Source organism: Pholcus phalangioides, unplaced genomic scaffold (assembly GCF_987345545.1).
Source record: "Pholcus phalangioides strain wild (caught in Gottingen) unplaced genomic scaffold, Ppha-v1.0 ptg000018l_1, whole genome shotgun sequence".
Classification (NCBI taxonomy): Eukaryota; Metazoa; Arthropoda; class Arachnida; order Araneae; family Pholcidae; genus Pholcus; species Pholcus phalangioides.
In genome coordinates this window covers 14,534,592-14,558,785 of record NW_028301611.1, presented here as the reverse complement: position 1 = coordinate 14,558,785, position 24,194 = coordinate 14,534,592, and positions in this window count along the sequence as shown.

Below are 24,194 nucleotides of genomic sequence, written 5' to 3'. Positions count from 1 at the left end.
TACTCTGAAGCACAGGAACGAAAACGAAATTCTCAAGAGTGTTTAACATGGCGTTTGAAAAGGATGATATTACCCAATACAAAGTAATTATCAAAACCTTCATGATTAGAGACATGTTATATGTCGTTTTATCAAATGAATTAATTTTGAAGGTTCAACGAGTTTATTGGTATGAAAATTAGTGTTGTATCATTATAGTTACAGAATTCCATATTAATGAAGAATACGCTGAAGAAAATCAATAACGATATATTTAATGTATTTAATCATATTACAGACATTCTACAGGTCTCTCGATGATTTTTTAAAACAGTTAATATAGCGTTTAATTAATTTTTGTCAAAAACGTTAATTCTTATCCTGCCACTATCTGCTACCCATATGAAGGTTTCCATAGCTGGTTGATGCGAAGATGAATTCAGGGAAGATATAAAATTGAACTGCCCTTGAATGCGCTACGTTCAGCGCACTCGATCTCTAGGAGAAAACATTGAGATTCATTGCCCTTATAGAATAGTAGTATAGCGCCTCCGGTAAGTGAAAGGAATTGACTTCGAATCCCACGCATAAGCAGCTGAGCATTATTTATTGCCTGAATTCATCATTACATCAGCCAGCTGGTGAAGCCTTCGTGTAATCATGTTCAAACTAGGATTTAAACAGTGACCTCTGGAATTGATAGGCCAAGTACTTCACTCCCAGCGAACTCTCTTAGTGTTCCTTTATCGAAATATTGTATGGGAGTAATTCTTATCAATGTATGTTGACAACATATGTGCGTAATGATTATTAAGTCTAATGCATTGCCTGGATAGAAAAATCCATTACCTATTTTACTGCACTTTACTGTGTTAGTCTTACCAAGAACCGTACTAACGTGAAGTTTTTTTCTGCTTTTTCCGTTCTAGGATCATCAACAAAATGAAGTCTACTGAATATTTCAGTTAGCATTATTCTCAATGACTGACTATATTTACCAGTCATTGTATATATGACTCTCTGAGGACGCTAATATTCTCCGGAATAAATGATGATATATTAAAGATTGGCGATGAGGTTTTCCATAGTGACGATGACATGTTTCCTGAATAACAATGACATGTTCCAGAACGACGATGCCACAATAGATTCCTCTAAACCTTTTTCAAAGAGGTAGGGTCATCTTTCTTACACATACACCCTTGGATTATATAACACTCACACTACCATTGTAGCCGCCTGTGCATCAATACTTTGTTAAGGTCCTTGGTCGATCTAGGAAAAGCCGACTAAGAACCTAATCAGACTCCTCACTAACCAGTTCTATAGGTTTTGATAGGATTTAAGAGACGACTAAGGAGAAGCTATATTCAAGTGTCTGAATGATGACACTAGCTGTAGCTTGATAGAAATATGTTATGTATCATCATATGGAACATGATAGCTATTAAACATTCTAATATACTGTTCAGATTTTATATATTAGTTGGCCCTAGTCCAGAACAACAGAAATAAACTCGGATCACGACACTTCGTTGCAAAGTTTGCACAGTAGGTGCAATACATATATATTACAACATTTTTTTCGCCAGACAGTGCATTAGGTAAAAATTTTTGTGTGTTGCAGTTGGATCTCTCTCTCAGCAATCAATTACATTTTCTCACCAGTATAAACTCACTGCTGTTTTAACTCTGTGTGTACCTGGTGTGTAAACTCTGACTTTTTCCTGTCATAAAACTCAATTTCAACTATTCTTCTAATCACGATACTTCAGAATTTACTCCGATCAATAATTTCATTTATATGTAAAATCAAGTCAAATATTTCTGCAAAATAAATAGGGTGTCTTACAAAGAACTTCCTAGTAACAAAATGAAATAACTCGGAAACGACGATTGATAGAAGAATAAAACAAATGGTATGTTCATTGGGAAAACACCGTAAAAATCTGATTAAAAGAATCTGATAAAAGTTTAAAAATCAGTTACCTCACGCAAGTTGCTATAAACTAATAGGCTATAAACTATCCTTTATAAGCAGTCGTTTGTAGTCACATCCCAATCGATTCAAAATCCGCAACATATGCAGCACAGATATAACAGCACAGAACGATCACTACTGAACGGTATGCTGCATTTTTGGAACAATTTGTGGCTTGGTTGGAGGATCAACAAAACACTTCGTGGTTCATGTAAGATGAACCCCGACACCGTATTGCGAAGGTTTTTGCTTTTCTTGAGGAATACTTCCGGGATAGAGTCGTTGCATTGTGAAATATTCCTCATTTACTGGAATAGGGAAGGATTGACGTCCATACTCATCCGATCGACCCTTGCGACAAATTTCTGTGGGGGAAATTGAAGGACTAATCCTGGAAAAATCATGCAATCCTTAGAGATCTTCAAGATATTAACTGTGAGACATGTGCGCCCATTTTCGTTGAGACACGACAGAAATTGACTGAACATTTAATTCTTTGTCTGCGCCCTCCCTACACTGCGAAAGGTTCACATCTTGAATAGATTTTAATATGACTGCAACGACTGCTTGCAAAGGACAGGTTATAGCCTATTTCTCCGAATTCATACTGTGACAATAGCGTTCAGAGTCACCTACCAGTGACAGTTGTAAGTAATTTTGAAATTCCCGGTTCAGATATAAACATACTTCTGTTTCAAAATAAGCACTCCACTTGTTTTATTCGTCTATTGGTCACCGTTTCCGAGTATTTCATTTTAAAATCAGAGAGTTCTTTGTGGGACACACAGTATATACACGCACTCACCCAATACACGACAATCATAAAAATTACTCAGAAAATATTTAAAATTGGGTTTTTGTGAACACGAAAGTGAAAGAAAAAATTCTAAAATAATGGCATATAAATTTTTCTTGCGGTTCGCACGATTATAAGATTTCGTTACTGTCATTATCTCCCTCAACGTCATCGCTAATTAAGTCCCAACTGGTACCGAAACGGCTAAACGGAGGTGGCATCAGAAATTATTCATGTTTCAGGCAAAAAATCGCCCACGTTAATTGGACTGATGGGACCTCTAACGAAGATAGAAAAATTTAAATACCACAGAAAAATTTACCTCATTTGAGCTATCCCGTTTCCTGTTCATCGATAAGCTGATTAAGAGAGTGGGGAAGATGTTGTCTTGTTTAAGCCTAAATAAATATCGCAATGAGATCGGACGTATCACTAATCCAATATTTTTCGCGAAATGTCTCGATCTTTGTTTCTTTTAATTTTTTTTACATGCTTTTTTTTAAAGAGGAAACTGATGATTAATCGTCATTTTTTTATCTACAGAAATGTAATTATCTGTCATGTTGATTGCAGTTTGGAGGGGAAGTTGTGGCTCGTGTTAGAAGATATAGTGAAAAAGTGCTAATACTATTTCCTCGGGGACATCTTATACATGAGATAATACTAGCACAAAAAAGAACAACCATCATGAACAAAATAGTTATAAAATAATAATGCAAGTAAAAATCCAATTGAAGTGTTATTTACTATTGAATTATTAGTTCGAAAATTAATACTATAACTGATGGGGGATCTTCAACCTTTCAGATATATTGCGGGTCAAATTAAAACTTCCCATAAAGCCCGTGGGCCACCAAGAAATACCGTGATATCCCTCAAAATAAACAAGCTACCCCAAAACTACTAAACACTTTAACTTATTCTGAAAATTATTTGTTTTGTTAAGTTTGAATTTTTAATTTTTTAAAATAACTTCTTTCACCAATTCAGAATTTTTTATCAGTTATTTTATTGATTCTGAAACTTGCCCCGATAATCTTGAATTTATTTATCTTTTCATCAAATTTAAATTTTCATTCTATATTTAACTATTTCTTTCACAAATTTTTAATTGTTTCATACTTTATTGCTTTTAACATTTCTGAAATTTCTCTCAATAATTCTGACATTATTTGTATCGGTGAATTTTCAATTCTGTCTTACAGTAATTTTGTAACTATTTTTCATCAATTATAGATTTTCAAAAAAATATGGTTTTTTTTTTTCAATAATTTTCAAATTTTTCTTTCATTTAAGTGTTTTTCAGCATTTTTGTGAATTCCGCAATTATATCGTGCTGAATTTTCACTCTAACAAATATATAAACTCATAGGAGAGAAAAAGTGTTTTTGCTCGGGGTCCCCTGAATTCGTTACGACTACCCTTTTACTGCAGCAAATGCCCAGCATTATGTTCCATTGATCCTGCAAAGTTTCCGCAGTTTTTTTTTTTTTTTGTTTTTTGTTTTTTTGTTTATTTCATTTATTCTATGTAAAATAATTATTGTCTCAAAAATAACCAGCGGACAACAGCAAAACGAGTAAAGGGCCACAATTGGCCAGCGGGCTATGAGTCGAAAACCCCTCCTATAACTGTATTTTTGACAGTTTTTAAAGATCAGATGTATTATTGTTTTAAATGACAATATTAGTTATTTTTGCTGATTTATATATTTCTATTTTATAGAGTTGAACCTCTTCATTAGATGTGTTTTCAATGGGAAGTTAGAGATAATAATTTTCATTTATATATTTTTATAAAAAGATAGATAATAAAAGATATATACATAAAAAATGGTGGATGTCAAATATAACTAGAATACTGCAACCGAAAATAAAAAAAAAAAAGTATCGCGAGAAAACAAATGAACACTAAAAATAACGCTAATATTGACGGATTATTGTGATAAATTAAAATAATCTTCATACATAAATATAAAATATGTTTGTCTAATCTACGTATTTATAGCTTCTCGATTTATCTTATTATGACCATCGTATTTCTTTTTTAAACGTGCAAATTATGGTAGAATTTACGACAAGTTAAAGTAACTAATTTTATGGCACAGACAATTTATCGTGACGAATCGAAGTTAATATAATTTAACTACTGCTGCTTGAAATATCAGACTGACTCATCCGAAATCTCCGACCAAAAGTATTACAGCACAGTACATTACAGTTGTAGTTCAGTATTATCACTGTATTATCAACAGCTGTTTGTCATGCTGCTCTTTTCCCAATGATGAGGTGCCATTTGTTGCGGCAAACAATATTTCATTGAATGATTGAACACGATATGCCCGCTCTACTTTACAGCCACCTCAAGTTATAAGATGGACGACACAGACTTTTCTTCTTCATTTCGTGCACATTCCTCCGTGAATTTTGAACGAATCGGTACATGCCAGAACGTGTGTGTGTGTGTTTGTATGCATATGCATATTCGTCACCCTAACGTATTTACGTTGTCAGAATTTTGCTCGTTCTGCATTCTTGCTGGTGCTGCCAGATTATTTTTCGATCTTTTGAAGTGAAGATGGCAAACACTTGAGTTTTCATGTTATGTAAATATTACGTTGATAGAAGGCCCACTCTCAGTGGAGAGATTTTTTTTCTAAAGGGAGACTGGCTTGCATTCGAACTTACAAGTTACAAAATCACAGAAATCCAACTTCAGCAGACCACCACTGTGCCGCCGAAGGGTTGGAACCTAAACCCTCACGATGAGAGTCCAGTATAATGTCCACTATTGGCGATTATGCATAATGACCGGCTTTATCACATTTATCATTTAACATACAGATAATGTTTCTAACTCAGTATGGGTACCGCGTCCTTTGCTTTTGCGTTCGAGTATACTACCCTGCTTTATGGATATTTTTGGTTTTGCAGAATAATCCAACGATAGAATCGAAGGAAATTGATTTTTTCGTCTTTGTAGAAGCTGATTAAGAATCTTTTTACCTTTGATTCCGTATAGAATTTCACGAAAAAATGCAATTAAGTCACATCTAGCAATAAAGAGAAAAAAATCATATATGTCGAAGATCACTTGAACGTTTCAGTTAAAGCTGCTTTTATCTCCTTACATCCGAAAAATATCAACGGGATAAGATCATTTATATTCAGCCAAGAGCTTAAAGAGCAACGATTCTCGAGTTCCGAAGAGGTTCAGCGAGTAGCGATGAAGGCACTGGAGGGTGTGGCAAAATAGATCTTGCAATCCGAATTTATATCTTTGTATGAACAATGACAAAAATCCATAATTACACAGGATAGTTACTTGGAAGGAAAAGCCAAATAAACAGGTTCTATTCGAATTTTATAATAAAATAAGTTTCGGAACTTTTTGAACGTAGTAGTAAAGCTGGACGTGAAATAGCAAACTAATCATTTACAATGTAAATGATTAGTTTGCTTATGTAAATTTTACATCAAAAAACTCTGTTAATTTGTAAGATTTATATTTGCTGCTTAATGTATTATTATTTGTTTGACATTTTTGTTATTGATTTGACATTTTTGTTATTGATTTGACATTTTTGTTATTGATTTGACATTTTTGTTATTGATTTGACATTTTTAGTATGCATTTTGAATTTTTTTGCATTTCCAGTTATTGTTATTATCAATAACGATAGCAATAACTTATTATTATTCTGCTTGTGTACGTGAAATTTCTAGTACTCCATTAAATTACCATAATTGTTTTATCAGCAGTGTATCTATATTTTGTCATAATTATCAGTTTTTTATTGCTTCCATTGGGTTCCTGTATTTTTTGATATAGTTTAGATTTTTATTCGACATCCATATTTTTTATGGAAATCTTTTTCCAGCTACCTCGTTTTTGCTGTTGTGGCCTTGAAATTATATTTCTTATTAATGAAAATTATATTTATAAATTATATGAAAATTATATTTATCAATTATATGAAAATTATATTTATCAATTATATGAAAATTATATTTATAAATTATATGAAAATTATATTTATCAATTATATGAAAATTATATTTATCAATTATATGAAAATTATATTTATAAATTATATGAAAATTATATTTATAAATTATATGAAAATTATATTTATCAATTATATGAAAATTATATTTATCAATTATATGAAATTATGATTATTATTGTTTGCAATTACATTTATTGTTTGCATTATATTTAAATTCTGTTCATCAACTTCGCAAGATTGTCTGGTTTAAAATATACTGTAGATCACCCAGAATGCAGTTTTTGTAATGAAATAGCATTCGAAACAGAAGGAAAAATATTTAGCTATAAGAAAACTAAAAAAACCTCTATCCAAAAAGCGATGATACCTATATTCATAATGTTTGAAGACTGCGTTTCAATTGGGAAAAAATATCATTGAGCGGCTTTAATTAAAAACAAAGTAAAATATATTTAAATTAGGAAAAAAATAGAATATAATGTACTTTATATACGTGTAAAGAAATTCTATCCAAATGAAGCGTGAAAGGTTTCACCTTCATACGTCGAAGTAATTTGGTATTCTCCATCTTCTCTTCTCTCGTGGACATATCCTAAGGAGCATAAACTTTCTAATTACAGGAAGTAAATTCGACAGCAAGCTGAGACAAGTTGGAATTGGCTGTAAAAGGGAGAAAGAAGCAAGTGCTTTTCGTTGAATCACGACACAAGGAGCCACTTCTAACTTCACTAGGCGGCTAGTGCCATTTCCTGATCTTTACTTCTATACTCCTAAAACAACCTAAACGGTTTACATAAAAGCGAATCGCTTCGTAATTATCCCCGCAAATTACTCCGCAAGATAATTATTCACCGCGCATCAAAAGTTAGAACAACTCGGAGAAGCGAATTTCACAAGGTGTTAAGAGCTCTTTATAACGGGTCTTTGCCACCTCTTTTGTAAGTAATTGCGGTTTTACTTTCTCTGTTTTAATACCTGAAACTGCAGAAATACCAAGAAAGTTTTAAGGCGTTTTCTGAAATGCGTAAAGGCTTTCGCGTATCAAACAAATTTGAATAAAGAGAGACATACTTAGTTATGCTGTTGTTGGTCGACAAATTGAATTACGCACGGAAGTGTGTCGTTATTATCATGTAGAGGATCCAACTATTAATATAAACATTGCGTTGGTCAGCTAAGTGCGTGAATTTATCATTCTAGAATATGTTATTCAGTAATATACAGGGTGCCCTGCAATACTTAATTCGCCATTTATATCATCAACCTTCGTCGTAGACGTATAATTTCAATTAAAAGAAATGCCCAAAATGTGTTTAGCACTCTTCTAAAAAAATTATAGAACTTTATACGCCCCTACCCGTTTTGTAACTTCCTATTAGAAAGTTTTTGTTCTGACACTCCTGAGGCGAACAAAAAAATTCCGTATTTCCAAGTGCACGCAATATTAGCTGATATATCTTAATTCATAAATCGCAGGAAAGTTAAGAAAAAACTTCATAAACTAACGAACAAAAACATCTTTCCCTAACATTTACGCTGTTCTTTCCAAACTTTTCTCAGGTTTTTCAATTCAAATATCTGAGCTTATATTGCACTTAGGGACATAATCTTTTTTGGGAGCCGCAGGAATAACAGACTAAGTTTCTAAGTATAAGTTAGAGAACGGAGTATCCTATAGAAGTAAAAATTTTATTATTTTATTTTATGACGCATTCTCTATTTTCACTCTAAGAGTGGTACAGCGTGGATTTTGAACACATTGCGAACTAAAATGCTAGACAAACGATTGATGAGATAAAATCTGAATAGAACTTGCAGGGCACTCTGTGTATGTATGTCACATTTTTTGCATCTTATACAGTGTTTGAGATTATTGCACGATATAAATAATTATCTTCATTCTCTTCACTCACATGGATGATACGCTTCACGTACAATGCCATTTATATGATGCGTATATCTGGACTTCTTGGTATAATATTATATCCTCACATGTGCGATCATGTCATTACGCTTTTTGAATTCAACATCGAAAGAGCTGCACCGAATTAAAATTGTGAAAAATACCAACTGGTGGCATCAGAACCCATATAAGAGTTCACTTTGTATGATAAAATGTGTACAAACGCACTCCATGTGCACAGGTAACAAACAGTTGATTGGTGGAACAGTCTCCAATGCTAAATAGACGGCTGTGAAGCACCTTAGCTCCTAAAATACCAAGCTGAATTATTAGCCATCTTAGAGCAGACAACAGTATCGCTTTTTCTAATCTTGCTTTTCAAAAACTGGTTTTGCTGCTCTATGACGATAAGGCCTGTGATATACATGCTACTAAGTAGCACAAAAGCCTGCAACTTTAGAGATATGTAACCAATGAGATATTGTACCAATATGTAACGGTATACAGTAGAACCAATGACAACAATTTCATAAATAATACCAATAATCTCATTGGCTGCACGAATAGTCAGATCTCCAAATTCGAAGTTCTCACACATGCCAAATAAAAACCTCTGCGAAATAAATTGCAATTTCAGGAAATCATGTCGAATGTATTTTTTGTTGTATACATTCACACACTTCTTTATTTATGTGCTCAGATGACAAAATGTTATGAGTCACTTTTTGAAAATTTCCGATGGGGAATTTAAACAATACTCTGCCAAAATATGATATTGTGGGTTTTTCACTTATTGCAATTTTCCTCCGTTGGTTCCTCATAAACTAAAAGAGATGAACGAAATTTTGTGACCTTCCAAAATTTTCACGAGCGAGACTCCAGTATGTGAACAACTCATTTTTTTGGGAAAATGGCTTGTAATATTCTGCCATCAGACCACAGATTTCTTTTCGGAACAAAAAATTGACCGACTGACACAAAATTTCTTGCACTTGATTTGCATTTGAATGAAATAGTTTTGAAAGCTATTTTTGAAAAATTGATTCCAGGGCTATAAATAATAAGGGCTATTTCATGGTGAGCCTGCGCAATACCTTCTACAGCAAAAAGCCTCCGCGCGAAGCTTTGACGTCACTGAAGTCGTACATTTCACTTGTAGCCATTGGATATATAGCAGTCCGGCGTATGCGAAATCTTTATCTTTTTTGCAATGTATCTATTGACTATAGGTGAAATAGACGACTTCAGTGACGTCACGATCTTCGCGCGGAGGCTTGCTGCTATAGATGGTGAACTCCTGAACTCCTGACGCTGAACGGCCTGAGTCGGTACAAGCTTAAGTCATGCGTGACGTCATTATTCAAACGGAACCGAGTCGGTTCTCGCTTTGCTATCCTATTAATTACGATAGTTTTCAATCGCTGTACTAACAATTTTACTGAAATCTTTCCAAAATTTTCTTTTCGAATATTGCCATTAGTATTTTTATATACATTGGCTCGTTCAACTATTTAAATATTTAAAACAAAACATTTTGCATTTGCTTTTGAGGTTATTTCCATTCATTTATATTACATTTTTATATTATATTTATGTATTATATTTATGTATTATATTTATGTATTATATTTATGTATTATATTTATGTATTATATTTATGTATTATATTTATGTATTATATTTATGTATTATATTTATGTATTATATTTATGTATTATATTTATGTATTATATTTATGTATTATATTTATGTATTATATTTATGTATTATATTTATGTATTATATTTATGTATTATATTTATATTTATATTTATATATTATATTTATATATTTATATATTAGGTTATATTTTTTAAATACATTTCAGTTCATTCACATACCTACTTTAGTTAGTTTTTATTAGGTTGTGAACGCCAACTCGAGACGGATAGTTTTAATTATTTTCTGCACTTCTTAATAATTTTAAATTAGGTTTAGCTTTTATACAAGCCTTGAACTTCGCTATTACCAATACAACTGCAACGTAAAAACATGGGAAACAAATATGTATATGAAAAAAAAAAATTCCTAATGTAAAAAATGGTTGAATTATTAATTATTGTTATTTTGAATGCTAATATCAAAATATATTATTACTTAACAATTATTTTTTGTTTAGATTCTATCCGTTTCTTAGATTATATATTATGAAAAGATTAAAGAAATGCCGCAACACTAAAACAACACCATAAGCGAGAGATCACTCACTTAAAATAGGGAAATAAGCAACTAAAATTTAAAAGGGAAAAAAATCAGATGTCATAACTAAATGTCATACTAAAAAAAAGAGTTTGAGCAGTGAAGCCACAGAGTAAATCCGAGGCCACGCCCACTGAGCCAAGGCGGCAAAAGTGACTTCAAAAGGGATGAAACAGCACTGGGTCATGACGCCCCTTTAAGAAATAAATCCTAAACATTACATCCCTAAACATTAAACAAAATAAAACATTAGAAAAAAAGGTGCGAAGCGTAACATACTGTGCTTATTAAAAGAACGAAATGCAGAATTGAAAAGAATATTTGCATATTATTTGGAGGAAAAATTTCCGAAGCAGAGAGAGAAGTAACAATTTATCAGTGATTCGTAACTTTTTGAATGTAGCTCTTTGTGATTAGCAATTTTGAATGTTTTTCTTAGTCATTAGTGATTTTGGATGCATCTCTTAGTAGTTCGTGATTGTGAATGTCTTTCTCGGTTATTAATGATTTTAAATGGTTTTTTTTTTGTGCATCGTGATTTTGGATGCTTTTCTTAGTGATTCATGATGTTGATCGCTTTTATTAGAGATTCGTGATGTTGATCGCTTTTATTAAAGATTCATGATGTTGATCGCTTTTATTAGAGATTCATGATTATGAATATATATTTAGTTATTATTAATTTTGAATGGTGCTCTTTGTAATTAGTAATTATGCTTTTCTTAGTGATTTCTGACAGTGAATGTATTTCTTTAGTTATAATTTTTTATGATTTTCTTTATAGTGATATTTTGAATAATTTTCTTTAGTGATAATTTGAATAATTTTCTTTAGTGATAATTTGAATAATTTTCTTTAGTGATAATTTGAATAATTTTCTTTAGTGATAATTTTGAATGATTTTCTTTGGTGACAATTTTGAATGATTTTCTCAGTGATTCATGATTTTGCGTGCATTCTTTGTCATTCGAAATTGTGAATGCTTTGCTGAGTGAACCGACATCTTCTTGGTGAGTCTGGATTTTCAATCTTTTTTGTGATTAATGATTCTGGATGTCTTTCAGCACTCATTTCATGATTTACATATTTTCGTTAGTGATTGATTATGTTGTTCATTGTGGCGTATGATTTGAATGCCTTGCTGAGTAGTTCATGATTTGAAAGATTTTTTTGTACTTCAAAATTTTGAATATATTCCTTATTTATTGATACATGGCTTGAATGGCGAATGTTCATGACACCCCTTAAGGAATAAATCCTCTATTTATCTAAAGAAAAAAACACTAAACACACAAAATGAAAAACATTGAAAAAAAATGTGTGAAACGTAACATACTTATACTTATTAAAAGAACCAAATAAAGAATACGAAAGAACATTTGCACCTTATGGGCATATGCTTGAAAAAAAATTAATTAAAATTGCGAAAGAAAAAATTCCGATGCGAAGAAGTAGCAATTTATTAGTAAAGAGATACTGTAATTCCCACAGCTGAATATAAAAATGAAACAAATTCCGAAAGAACAAAGAAACAATAAATATGAGAAACAAGTGGAATTTTTTTCTCTCCAAAATTCCATTCCGAAGTTTAAATTGAAAGGGAAAAAAAATGAATAAATGTAAATACTAAAATTAGCTCTTTCTAATTTTGCTGAGTGACAGGTAATATACCGAAAAAGGGGGGAAAATGTAACACGTATTTTTTGTTGTCATCACCATGTTAAGTGAAAAAAATGAAATTGAATTTCTAAAACTTAATTTTTAATTCATGCATTAAGCTGGTTGTTCGATAAAAAAAATTGAGTGAATTTTGCGTAACAAATTGTATTTCATAAGAATGAAAGATTAATGGCATTGCAATGAATGTCAAAAATTTGATATTTTAAGAAAAGGGCATCATCAATTTTCTTCCGATTTGAATGAATCGTTTGGTACGCATTGCCTGGATGCTTTTCTTAGAGATTCATCATTTTGAAAATATTTTATGTATTATATTATATTTTTATTTATTATAATATGCATTACTTTGAATCCATCTCTTTGTGAATAGTGGTTTTTAGTGATTTTGTTTATTGATCCATATTTTCGAATGATTTTCTTAGTCATTTTTGGTTTCGAATGCATCATTTAGTGATTCGTGATTGCGAATGCTTTTCTCTATTATTCTTGATTTTGAATGGTTTTTTGTGAATCATGATTTCGGATGTAATCTCGTTAACCACAAAGATTTTAGGAGGTCCTCACTGAAATTATTTACTGCGAGTTAACGCATTGGAGTCAATAGTTGTGAGTGAGGGTAATTGGTCTCCTAGTCCTTTGATCAAAGTTCGAATTTTTGTTGTTTCGCTTTCAGAATACATTTCTATGATACGATTTTCGAGAGTATTATATTTGTCACTGGTGGAAGGACGAAGGATAATGTTATGCACCAAGTTCATAATGTCGAGTCGATTCCCGCAACAACATGGGTAAAATTAGTAGCATCTTTTGGGACTCGGTCAAAGAGTCAAGGTCGTCAACAGTGCACAGTTAGTTGGTTTTCGAACGCACTTGTGAATAGCCACGGCTGTTGTTGTTAGGAATAATGTTTTTATTTCATTTTACAATGTTTTATTCTTGCCTTATATACATGAATGAACTTAATGTATTTTTATACAATATGACATCACTCCTCTTCCCCTCATCACACCTATACATCCGCACTTATACGGCAATTTCGGATATCGCCTCCAACTGCGCGAATCGCAAACTGGGGTTAATCTTCCAAAACGGAGATGCCTTTAGGCCCACACGGGAAAACCAGGTACTTTCTTCGGTGGGAGGGGGAGTATTATCTGGCATACTGATATATATATATACTGTATTAAACGAGGGATGACGGGACGTAAATGATCCCCAGCGCGACCCAACCCGCAAGGGTAAAAGGCTTATATCCCTGGAGGGACAGAGCCTGGGCCGTGACTGGTTTGTCGGACGTAAATGAAAATATAGCGCTTACTGTTTCATCGACTAAGGTGATGCCGATAATCCGTTAAGACGGACTACAACTAAAACCACGAGCGATGATTATGATGCCACATAAACGTCTGGGTCATCATTTTCGAATTTGGTTTATGACGAATCATGGGATGTAGATGTTGAACATTCTGATTCCAGTTTTGTTCCGGAATTTCGGATTTATAACTAGTATTTATTTATAAAATGGTTTGAAAAGATGAGCATTTGGCTATGTATGTTACACGATCGACTCTTTCTCTTCACACTCGTATCTTGCTACTTTGCATATGCAGGATGTATGAGTGCAGCGCCATGTCTTGACGTATATATGACAAACATAATTCACAATTAGTAAGTCGTTTCATTATAGATTGTTATCATTTGCTGAATTGCCCTTTGATTTAGAAGATTTTTTAATACTCTATACTGTGTATATATATATATATATATATATATATATATATATATATATATATATATATATATATATATATATATATATTGATTTTGGACTAAAGAACTTACATTATTTATGAATTAAAAAAACAAAAACACACACACAAACGACACTTTACAAACCTCCGAATTCTACAAATTTTAGATATAAAAAAATATAAATTTAATTTCGCATGAATGGTAAAATCTCCAAGTAAAAAAATAATTCAAAAAATTAGAATTGCTTAAATTAAAAGTCATTACCAATTTTTTTGATGCAAATCGAATTTCTTAAATACCCTTTCGAAAATGCATTTATAATTTTCAGTTGAAGAAGAGTAAATATATCCTGAATAAAATATGCTCATTTAATATATTTTTAAACTTTGTTTATATATATAACATTCAATGAAAATCCTACTTTCATTTTTTTTGAAATCTTAAACAAATTACTTAAGATAAAAACATTGTAGTTAATTGCAGAAATTTTTAATAGAATAATTTAAAGCGAATATAAAAAAAGTAAGGTAAATTCCAATATACGATTCAAAGCTTGTTTATTACCTGATTTTTTTTTCTTTAGGTTTTATCCTCTCATGATTGAAAAATTTTTAATATTGAAATTTAATACTGAATTGGTGATGAAAATAATATATAAATGTAGTTTTAATTAATGTACTAGCTATAATACCTATCGCTGCCCCGGTTTTTGTATATACTGAGATCATTAAAGAAGTTACAAACCATTCTAAAGGGAATAAAAATATCTGAAACAATGTTTGGAAATCAAAGTAAACATACTAGAAGTCATCGTTGATGTTAATAAATCATAGTTGCCCGACAATCTTTTTTTTTTTTTTTTCTGTATATCTCGGGCATTTTTCCGGCTCTAACGAACTTTTGATGCAGTATATCGTTCAATACTGGTCCTGTTAAGTATATACGAAAAACTTGGCGACGATTGGTCTAAAATTGTAAATTTTCATTGAGAACATAACATTCCAATTCAGAAAATAAATTTTATATACAGCCTGGTATATAAAGAATATCCGTAGTGCCACATTTCACTGGCGAACCGTTTATCCTAGGGGGCATATTTCGAAGCAGAAAAAATATCCAAATAACGTGTAAACCTCAAATGTGTCATTCGTATTGTAAAGGGTTCTATATAGTTAATAAAATACAAAAACAATTTTTATAAGTAGGCTACACCCTGTCCTCCAAAACGAAAATAGAAATTTTGTGTTGTCCTGTTTCTTCTGAAACAAACAAAAAGAAAATCATGTTTCTAAATGAAATATTCACTAAGATATTTAAAAGAACAGCTAACATAAAGAGGGAAGAAATGTTGCTCGTTAGGTTTTGTTGTACCCTCCTCCAAATTATTTTCCCAATTCTTGAATTCAAATATCTCCAGAAATATTGTGCTCCCAAAAAGCGAGATTATTTGTTTTGTTTTTCTCGGGAAACAATTTCCAATTGGGTTTTTGAGGACAGCGTCTTTATAAATACTCAGATTTGGTATTTCAAACAACCCCTTGGAACAAGAATTGCTCATCTGATTTCAACACACTATTTGGATGTTTTTTTGTAATTGGATGTACATCCCTGTATACGATCAACCGCTCACCAGTAAAATGTGCCTATGGACTTTCTTTACTACCCAGTATATAGATTAATTTTGCTAGAAACTTATGCTAAGTAAACTTCAGTTTTCCAAGATGCAATCCTAGTTATTGAAAAAAATTTAAATTGAAAAAGAAATAAATTGTCTGACTTTTATGAAATCAAAATAACATTTGAGCAAAATGTTGAGATAAATTTACGGATATCGATTGCGTAAAAGTAATGATAGGAAAACACACTTTCCGATCAGACCAGCGTGGTTGAAAGCTACAGTGATTTTATTGCTCTACGTTCGTGGCATCAGAAACATTAACAAGGAGGCAATGACAGTGTTATCCACTCAAAGACAATAAAGGGATCGGGAGAAGCGAAGGGAGAATTCGATCCCATTTACATCGAGTCGATTAATATCGACTTCAGATTCCAGGTTTCACGGCTTATCTGGCAAACCTCATCGTTATTCGCACGGGGTGATCCACGGAAACCGAAATATATAACGTACCCGAAAGTGAGAGAGATCAAATATCAGAAATCCAATAAAAAAACATGAGAATATACATAGTGTTATGAACGCACGTTTTCCGTTAAGCATTAGTTTCACAGCGTACTTGATTAATTTTAGTGAAAGTCTTGAAATCCCATTGATCGCCGTTACTGAATAGATGAATCCAGATATTTCCCGGTTGCAATAGAAAACATTGAAGCGTAATAAATAGAATAATTCACGTAAGCGTGGCGATTGGGCCGGAACTACACAATAAAAATTTTAGAAAAATTCTTTTATAAAACTTGAAAAATTAAACCTATATCGATGGCATTTAAGTAAATGTATAGAATAGAGTTATCGATTTTTTTTTTCAAAAGTTTTGTAAACAATATTTTGTAAAACGTTTACAGTGTAATCCTGGACTTGATGATTCAGAATTAATACATACGTATATAGTGCAATGTAAGGTGAAATTTAGACAGCGATTGCACTGTAAAAGTATGTAAAAATTATTTTATAAATATTGGAAAGTGCAAATTGAAACCAATAAGCGTATCCGTTACAATCGAGTGACACTAACCAATAGGTTTATTGATTGGTTTTACAATTTCTACAAAATACATTTTATGGCATAGATTATACTACAAAAGTTTTGTAAAAATTATTTTAGAAAACATAAAAAACGCAACCAATAATTAATTGCTGGAGTGTAGCCAATGAACTTATTAGTTGCATTTATCGAGTTTTGTAAAAGAACTTTAAAAGAAACAGTAACCGTGCAATCTTGGCCTAATTCCAATTACATTTATGGGTATCACAAAAATAATATATTTCAGTGATTATAATGTAATATACGACGTAAATCGAAATACAGCACACATGAAATACGACCGCATCAGTACTAGGGGTTTCTGATAAATATAATCGAATGATAACTCTTTATGCGAAACATCCCAGCCCCTGCATGAAAGGTGACCGACCATAAATCCCGTTTAGTTGAATAGGGCGTATGCTTAATGAGTGTTGGCAAAACGGGACAACCCTGTCTTTCCCACATAATTAGTTACGAAATGTTCAATCGTTCCTTTTTTTTATTCTTTCTTAAAACGGGACGCTTTTTCCCGGAAAATTTCGAACGTTGTGAAATAATTGAACCTGAGAATAAATATAAATTTATCGCAAGAAAATAACGTGATTTTCCGGACGATATTTTCGGCACAGTATGGCGAACTCGCATAAAACTACGCTTCTCCCAAGAAAGAAAAATTTAATCACGTGTTTTCAAACAAATAGCTACACAGCGTAAGTACACATTATTTCGAATTCCTTTCGAAATAAAAAAAAAACCAGAAAATTGGCCGTATTATAGTCATATAGCAACAGTCATATTGCTATCAGACACCTTTGGTAAAATAAAAAATAAATAGCCTTCAAAACATAGTTTGAATTGTAAATGATTTGTACGTATGCACTGCATTAATCTTACTTTTTCTAGCTGATGAGTGATATGAGTCATACAGCACATCCATGTTTACGCAAAAAATAAATAAAATAAGCAACAATCGATGTCTAATTGCTTCCTTGAAGATGATTTTTAAACGAGGTAATACTTTTTTAAACGATTAAAACGAGTTTTATGCTCGTCAGATGAAAATAAGCATCTTTCATTATTATTAAAATCCATCTGTCCGTTATAATGAGGCTTATCCTACATCCAAATGTTTCTTTCTTCTTCTCGGCGTATATTTCCAAGGGGCTTATATTAATTACATTATATCCGAATAGGTGAAATCTTGAATTTTACTGCCTTTGCTTTTCCTCCAGCTATTCCCAGTTGTAGTAAGGTCCAAGGAGAGGAAGCAAGAGATATCGCATCATCTGAACACTTCAGACAGACCATTGAGGAGAAGTTCCTGTGTAACATTGAATCCCGACACTTTGGCGCATTCCTTCCGGGCATGTCAAGAACTTTCCAAGGAAAACTTCCCAGATAGTTGCTTCTTTCAAAAATTCTCTTTTCATGAAAATATATTTCTTTCAGTGATATTTTGCGACGAGTATATATTCTGCCGCTAGATTCTTAGAATCTGGTCTCATGATGCATAGAGATATAACTAATCCAACGTTATGGATGTTTTTTACTATAAAAATTATTAAGGAATCTATGGGAGCGTGAAGATCTTTTTTTTCCTGCCAATTTGGTGTGTTGTATGCTATTCGAAAATCTTACAAGTTATCGGGTTACTTCGGCTGTTTAATTCTGTTAATGTTTGAATTACAGACAAATCACATGGTTGTTGACTCTAACTACTCACAATTCGCAGTTGGTTACATAAAATCGTCCTATCAAAGTTATCGTTTTGAAATCTCGTTTATTCGGACTAATTTTGGATTAACCGATTGAACGATAAACTATAAACAGAGTTGCCTTTTGCTCTCAAGGTTGGTATTATGGGATCCACCTTCGTTAATATACGCTGACTCTTCTCTCATACTCATAGAAATTTTTTTGTTCAACTCATAGAAATTTCCCTCATCATTGAGGCGGTGATGTTGCTATTGGTAAAGCTCAAGTGTATGAAGGGTTCCCCGTTTTCAAAGAAGGTGAAATGCCAACTGACGTCCAAGCTTAGCTAGCTACTAAGAAGATTGCACAACGGGGTACGTAGAAAAGACCAGATTTATGAAAGACGGGTTACTGGTTTTTACATAATGACAATGTTCCTTTTCTTAGTGCACAGTGCGCCAATTGTTAGCAGAAAACAGTATGATTCCAATTTACTCCAATTAGCTCCGTGTGATTTTTTTTATTCCTATGGATGAAGAGTGACCTAAATTGAAAGTGTTTTACCGACATAGATGAAATGCAAACAAAAACGATTAAGGCTCTGCCCGGCATCACCACAGAAGAATTCCAAAAATATTTTCAATTCTCGATAAATGCATTAGTTGTAATGGAGGTAATACAATGGAATTGCTGTAAACAACATTGCTGCAAACAAACATTGCTGCTTTTGGATATCCCCCACCCGTAATTTCGCGTGTTGATAAAGTTAACTATCTAGTAGAGAGAGATGTGTGTGTGTGTGTGTGTGTGTGTGTGTGTGTGTGTGTGTGTGTGTGTGTGTGTGTGTGTGTGTGTGTGTGTGTGTGCGTGTGGGTGGGTGGGTGTGTGTGTGTGTGTGCAAATTAGAAATGAATTGGCAAATATTCATCAGCTATTTACAAGTCCGCCGTATACTGAACATGGTCAATATAATATGAATTATTACAATAATATAACATGAACGACTGAAGTTCAAATATCAGGAAATTTTACAATTAGCTAGAAATCAAATGGTAAAGTTTTGACAGTGAAAGAGACCGTAAACATGAATAACATGAATGAATTTTTCATTCATATTGATATGATTGAATTCTTCATTCATATCGTATATGAATGGAAGTGAAAATTATTCTGATTAATTCATCGAAAGATCGGAATGCCGTCGACGCTGCAAACACGAATATAATTTCCTCAAACAACATGGTAACAGCGAAATTGCGTCTTCACATTGTTCTGCTTCGTTTTCTAATTCACTGACTATTCTAATGACAATCGCTGATTTATATTTATCAATTAATTTCTATCATTGCAAGCTCGCGTCTAGAAACATCGTATTATCACAGGGGAAATGAGATAAGAGATATCACGAAATTAAATCCTCGATATCGGCTGAATAATTTGTGCCTTTGTAATTTTATTCCAAGTATATCATTATTTTGTTCGATTTATCAGTTACTTTGTTTCTCGCCATGGGAGTTTATCTTATTGGATCAAATCATGAAACGAACCGTCCGTATGAAAGATAATTCATCAATTTTATTCCATTATCACCAATTCGCTGTATATTCTGGAAATAATATAATCGAATTGATTTGATTTTCACTTTCAGGAACGAAAAAGAAAAACGATCTTTTTCTATAAGGACTTTTTGTGAGAATTGTAGAACCTTTTATTTTCATAAATAATAAATCGCATCTCTATAGCTCGTTCATACGAGAAACTAAATATTATATTGTAATTTGGCATTATATATATATACCGTGTTGCACTGTTAGCATTTATCTTATAGTTGTAATGTGTGAGTCAATATGACCCGACTTTTTTGTATTATTTTAACGGTTGTTTATTATTGAAAAACAAAGATCCTCAAACATTTAAAAAAATTACGCATGATCCAGAATTTTTTTTCGCAATTTTGTCATTAAAAGTTTATTTTTAATTGCGTTAATTAATTGCAATAAGAGTGATAGCTCTCTTGCAGTGCAGATAACAAAAATACCGTAACTTGGGATTGTTTGGACCCTGGGGGGGGGGCGGTTACGTGGGCCCAACACAAAAATGTTTTAAATCACTCCTGGGTCTGCTGTCATGAAAATATGAACGTGATTCACCATCTATCTCTCCAACGGATAGCAACACTAGTCAGTGCACGAGGCGCTAAATCATGTTAACGCTCTCTTCCCGCCATTTCTTAGTTTAGGTTATGTTGCTTTGCGTTTAAAAAGATCCGGCAGGAAGGTGGGGCGGGTCTTCATTCACGTGAAAGTTAGTTACGTTACGTACATGTTTGCAGGCTAAAAAGTGTAACATACAGACTAGTGATATTGAACCTACATTTGTTGAGCTTGAAAACATAGTGTCATATGATTATGGTAGAAGCTTGTTATCCACCGAATAAATGGATCCGAACTATATCTTCAAACGTCATGAGGAAATTTCCTACTTATACGAGGTAAGCATTGGAGGTGTGTCATAGGGGTCACTCAAATATCCATCGATGGTGGGAGATTTGGGTGTGATGTGACGAGGGAAAACGGAGTTTGAATGATGCATTCAAACTCTAAATGTGCCACAGGCCGCTTAAGTGTTCTGGAACTGCGCTGCTGCCAACTTAAGTGATTTATAAATGTGCCTCGGCACGCGGGTTACTTAAGTGATCTATGAATGTGCCACGGACCTACTTGAGAGTGATCTGAAAATATGCCGTGGGGCACTTGAAATTGTGTCAAAATCACAAGCGATCTGAATGTACCGCTTATTTCACTTTTGCAAAATTATGTTTGAGGTAGCGGGCCACGCCAGATTAACTCCGAGGGCGACATTTATTCCGCGGGTCATGCGTTTAGTATACATGAATTAGAAGGTTGGTGCAAACGAATTTCTTAAAGAGAAATTTTGAGTTTAGCCTTCCAATGGCATTTAAATTAATTGACAGAATACCATTTATGTTATAAAGATCATAGAAAAACGCTTCCTTCAGATATTTTTAAAAATATTTTTTTGCATAAAAAATAAATTTTTGATCTCCCTCGTACGTCTCTGATCTCAATATGCGTTTGGAGGAAGGGTAGAGCTGACAACATTTTCCTGACGGGAGAGGGTTCAGAGTTTCACTGACATTTAAGGACAAGGGGAGGGGGGTCACAAATGTATTGTGAGAAAACCATCATGATTTGAGGAAGGAAAATTCGCATGTAACCAATATCATTTGCTTCTATGATTGCGTGACTAAGACGAATAAACAAAAAGGTCGATGTTATGTATCTCGATTTGCAGAAGACATTTGACCGGGTCCGACGTGATTAACTCGTTAATCGTTTACATGAAACTGGGATTGGGAATGATTTGTTAAATTGTACAGAATTGTGTGGTTGAGAGATAGGTCACAACGGTTTATAGTGAAACGGGAATTTTCTGATTGGACAGGTGTGATAGGTGGAGTCCCTTAAGAATATTTCATTGAACCATTCTTTTTTCACTTTTTATCAATAAACTCGATCAGGGTATCGATGGGATTTTCAGCAAATTCACAGTTGACATGAAGTTAATGGGTATACTTAGGTATCCAAGCGATGGGGAGATGCTCCAGACGAACTTGGATATGACTGCAGTATGGACAAATGAATGATGCATGGCCGTTAGTGTTGATAAGTGCATAGTCACTCATTTTGGTGCGAATGACCCACGTTTGACTTACGAGTTGAATGGTATTACTATCGTGGATGCATCTACGGTCACACACAACATATACAGGTATTCTGAACATTGTTCCGTGGTGTTAAAAAAATAATCCACGAATAAAATCCCCGGTTTCATTGTTACAAACGTCTCTTCACGTTCTCCTAAAGTCATCCTTCGGTGTGTTATTAGAGATCATGCCAACAGATGGACAGATACTTGGTTGAAGGGGTACAGAGAAGACCTACCATCATTTGTTCCCACTTATTTTCGTTTACTTATAGCTCTTTACGTTAACTTACGTCAACTTATTACGTTTGCTTACATTCACTTATTACGTTTGCTTACATTCACTTATTACGTTTGCTTACATTCACTTATTACGTTTGCTTACATTCACTTATTATGTTTGCTTACATTCACTTAATACGTTTGCTTACATTCACTTATTACGTTTGCTTACATTCACTTATTACGTTTGCTTACATTCACTTATTACGTTTGCTTACATTCACTTATTACGTTTGCTTACATTCACTTATTACGTTTGTTGACATATACTTATTTACGTTCATTTCACGTTTATTATTTTTATGTTTATTTGACTCCACTCAGTTATGTTTAATTACATCTTTTAATTTACGTTTATTTGCTAGGTGACGGAAGTCAACTCTCAGTTCTAAACCCTCGCCTGAGTAGCTCACCCCCTATTGATGTTATTCTATCTTAATCCGAGTAGCCACACATTGCCTCGCCGATAGAATTTAGTTGAGAACTTCTGAGTTGAGAACACTGTTACTAAAATGGTCTACTGTGCACGCTTATTTTCCATTTACTTAATTTTTTTTCTAGCGATAATTATTAGCATTGTTATGCGTTAGATAATTTATAATTAGCATGAAATTAAATATCATTTTTGATACTATGCCTCTTAGTTTGATTTGTGTCATTGCGATACTTCTTACACCAACCTATAACACCTTATTGGCCAAAGTACGCATAGTACAGACCAGTATACGAATGACCCCGTTTACAATTTGTATTACATCGCACATAATTATTAATAAGAGCACTATACTGAAGGGTTTTGACATTATAATAAAGTGATAAATGTTTTATATTATGCTATCGTTTAGTGTAGCGTACTTGCAGTCATGATCTAATTCAATGAAACACGGTTAAAAAAATATCTTGAAAACAAGTTAATCTTCTTTTTATTGATTTTATAAATTGTTTATTCTTCTCAAAAATGTTCCGAATTAAACTTTTTTTTTTTTAATATTTGTTACGATTTAAATTGCTGCGGACATAACGACAAAATTAATCTCGTGTTTTATTAGTTTTTCACCAGTGAAAAGGTAGAAATAAAAAACGAATTTCTTATCAGAAAGATTTCACATTACTTTATATCTGCCAAATTTCATTTCGCATTTCCAGACTCTTGTCGGACAAGTGTGACATGTCATGTGTTAAAAAAATATATTCTGAAAAATTTGAAAAAGGGGACGGACATAAAGTAATTTACGATAAAAATATGACAGAAAAAAAGAATAAAAATGATAAGGGAAAAAATTATTTGAAGAAACTGAAAACGAAGAGGCACTCGTTCAAGAAAAAAGGTGCGAGAACACAACCTAGTGTTCTCATATTACTACGCAAATGAAAGGATCCAATAGATAAGAACATCCTGTCTTACTACATACGTACTGAAGTACATTAACTTTTTTTTTCCCGTAAAG